Below are 3509 nucleotides of genomic sequence, written 5' to 3'. Positions count from 1 at the left end.
TTTCTGGAATTCTCTTGCTTTTTCTATGATCCAACGGATGTTGGTAATTTGATCTCTGGTTCCTCTGCCTTTTCTAAATCCACCTTGAACATCTGGAAGTTCACGATTCACGTACTGTTGAAGCCTGGCTTGGAGAATTTTAAGCATTACTTTGCTAGCGTGGGAGATGAATGCCATTGTGCAGTAGTTTGAACATTCTTTGGCATTGCCCTTGTTTGGGATTGGAATGAAAGCTAACCTTTTCCAGTCCTGTGGCCACTGCTGAGTTTTCCAAATTTGCTGGCATATTGAGTGAAGCACTTTCACAGCATCATCTTCCAGGATTTGAGATAGCTCAACTGGAATTCCACCATCTCCACTAGCTTTGTTCATAGTGATGCTTCCTAAGGCCCACTTGACTTTACATTCCAGGATGTCTGGCTCTAGGTGAGTTTTCACACCATTGTGGTTATCTGGATCATGAGGATCTTTTTTGTACAATTCTTCTGTGTATCCTTGCCACCTCTTCTCAATGTCTTCTGCTTCTGTTAGGTCCATACCATTTCTATCCTTTATTGTGCCCATCTTTGCATGAAATGTTCCCTTGGTATCTCTAATTTTCTTGAAGAGATCTCTAGTCTTTCCAATTCGATTGTTTTCCTCTGTTTCTTTGCAAAAAAAATAAATACCTGAAAAAATTATTTAAATCATGCAGTTAAACATGATCTAGTGGACACACCGTAATGCTACAGCAAAATGTTTCAAATAGGATCCAAAATTTGGGGGTTGCATAAAATGAGGGCTATACAGTTATAAGATTAATGAAAAACACCATTATTCCATAAATTTTAAGAAACGTATCTCTGAAATTGGAAAATTTCAGAGATTAATGTATCATAATCTCATAGTGTTTTTCCCTAATGGCTCATAAAATAATGAGTCATCCTACAATGGATGCATCTTAAGTTCATTAAAATATTTCCCAGCAGTCTGTGCTGTACCCAAGTAAAGATGATGAAATATATGCTGAGCAAAACTTATTTTTCACTTCCTCTCCCCCAATCACCCCTACCAAGAGTGGAAATGAGAACTCTATCCTTTCTCCTCTGTAGAGTGGGGGCCAGGCAGAGGGAAGGAGCTGATCACCAACCACCTTACAGCCAAATCCATGACATCTTCATAGTGCTGCTGCAGGGCTTATGGTGTATAGGAAAATCTCATGTGCTTGCAGTTTCAAATAAACCATTTAAATCTTTTATAAGTCAAATTAAAATCATAATGGAAATTAGAAAATAAAGTAGTCGATTATAAAGATTCATCATACCAAAACTTGTGGAATACAGCTAAAGTGAGTCTTAGACGGAAATGTGTATCCTTAAATATCTATGTGAGAAAAGAAGAAAGGCATAAGTTGATTAGCCAAGCGTTGAGCTCAAACCATTACAGAGAAACAATGGAGTAAGCGCCTCCAAAAATAGAACAAAAACAATAAAGTAAGAGAATAGAAAACAAAATAGAGAGAAAACAGAGTTGTGGCCACTGCTGCCAAGTCGAATCAGTTGTGTCCAACTCTGTGTGACCCCATAGACGGCAGCCCACCAGGCTCCTCCGTCCCTGGGAGCCTCCAGGCAAGAATATTGGAGTGGGTTGCCATTTCCTTCTCCAGTGCATGAAAGTGAAACTTGAAAGTGAAGTCGCTCAGTCGTGTCTGACTCCTCGAGACCCCGTGGACTGTAGCCCACCAGGCTCCACCATCCATGGGATTTCCCAGGCAAGAGTACTGGAGTGGGTTGCCATTGCCTTCTCCCAGAGTTGTGGGGAAGGGAGGTAAAAGAATAAACATGTATTCAAAGAACTGTGTTCTCATCGGTCAGTTCTGGATGAAAAGTGTTAGTTGCTCAGTCATGTCTGACTCTTTGCAATCCCATGGACTATAGCTCGCCAGACTCCTCTGTCCATGGAATTCTCCAGGCAGGAATACTGGAGTAGGCAGCCATTCCCTTCTCCAGGGGATTGTCCTGACCCAGGGATCTAACCCAGTTCTCCTGCATTGCAGGCAGATTCTTTACCATCTCAGCCACCAGAGAAGCCCCCAGTTCTGGTTGAGGGACACACAAACTCCCTTCTGTCACAGGTTCAGGCTGTGCTACAATGAGATCATTTACTGAGTGAACAAAGAAAACACATGCCAGTTGAGCTCATCCCTCACTCCCTTCATGGGGTCGCAAAGAGTCGAACACGACTGAGCGACTGAACTGAACTAAACTGGACTCACTCCTTTCGAGGTCTTTCCTCCTATGGAAGCCTTTGTACACAAAGTGAATGTTATAAAGTGTTGTGTAGTGTTTACATTTTATTCTCCACCATTCTTTTCTAAGTTCTTTTTTTTTTTTAATGTGGACCATTTTTAAAGTCTTTATTGAATTTGTTACAATATTGCTTCTGTTTTATGTTTTGGTTTTTTGGCTGCGATTGGCCAAGAGGTGTGCAGAATCTTAGCTCCCCAACCAGGGATTGAACCCATACCCCCTGCATTGGAAGGCAAAGTCTTAACCACTGGACTGTCAGGAAAATCCCTTACTCTCTGCCATTCTTATCAGGAACTAAAATTTTCCATGTTACTGTGAAACCCTTGATATCTGTGGCTGTTTGCCCCTAGGGATGTCTTCTGATCACTGTTTTTTGAAGTTTATGGTTCTGCTTTTTCTAGCCTCTCACTTCCTGGTCTTCTATTTTAGATCCCCTCCCCCCTCTCTTTTCTGATTTGACAGAAGCTTCCGGGTGCTCAGATATCAAACAACCAAGCTTCTTTGAATATAAAATAAGAATCCCCAGTCTCTGAATAGGAACCTGAAAGAGAGTATATTCCTTAAGTACACAAGTTTTAGTGAATGTCCAGTGTGTGCATTTACGTGTGCTCTTGGGTCATTGAGGCTATTCCAAAAGATTGAGTCTTTTAGGTTGAGCATTCTGAATTAGCAAATCCAGTTGGGAGAGGCACAATTGTAGGAAGAAGTGCACAATTTAAATAGGATCCAAAAAGTGTGTGTTTGTGGAGAGAAAGAGAAAAGAGGAGTAGAGGGAGTGGGGCAGGAAGAGAGGGAGGACAGATTCATAGTTGGGGAAATACAACCAAATCACAGAGAAAGCCTCTGAGCATTTCTCTCTGCCAGCACTAAAATAATGCCAACTCTTTAAGTGGTCCCAAATTGGCAAAAACCAGTGGACTAGGCTATCCCAGAACTAGAGGAGACAGCAGCCAGACCCAGGCTACATTGTCCTGGCTAGGAGTTTACAGTCACAATGCACCAAATCACAAATTGCCACGGGGTCTTTACATATATCTTCTGACCAGGATGTTGTGATTTACATTATCTGTACCCCCAAAGAGCAAACAGACTCTTTCCTCTGCTCCCCACAGAATGACAAAGTCCCACCAGGATACATGAGCGCCCTTCCTTTTGCAAATCAACCAGCTTCTCACCTATTCTTTAGGGCACCAAGGAAATTTAAAGTTCAGTGATTTAATT

General features: G+C 41.8%; 1 protein-coding gene across 1 annotated transcript in view; it reads left to right on the top strand.

The window, feature by feature from the left end:
• Window positions 1–3509, top strand: part of ANTXR1 (anthrax toxin receptor 1) — a 257202-nt gene that overhangs the window by 137572 nt on the left and 116121 nt on the right.

Source organism: Bison bison, unplaced genomic scaffold (genome assembly GCF_000754665.1).
Source record: "Bison bison bison isolate TAMUID 2011002044 unplaced genomic scaffold, Bison_UMD1.0 scf7180017864215, whole genome shotgun sequence".
In the NCBI taxonomy this organism is placed as follows: domain Eukaryota; kingdom Metazoa; phylum Chordata; class Mammalia; order Artiodactyla; family Bovidae; genus Bison; species Bison bison.
The sequence above is the reverse complement of the archived record's forward strand: the minus strand, read 5'-3'. Positions and strand labels throughout refer to the sequence as shown.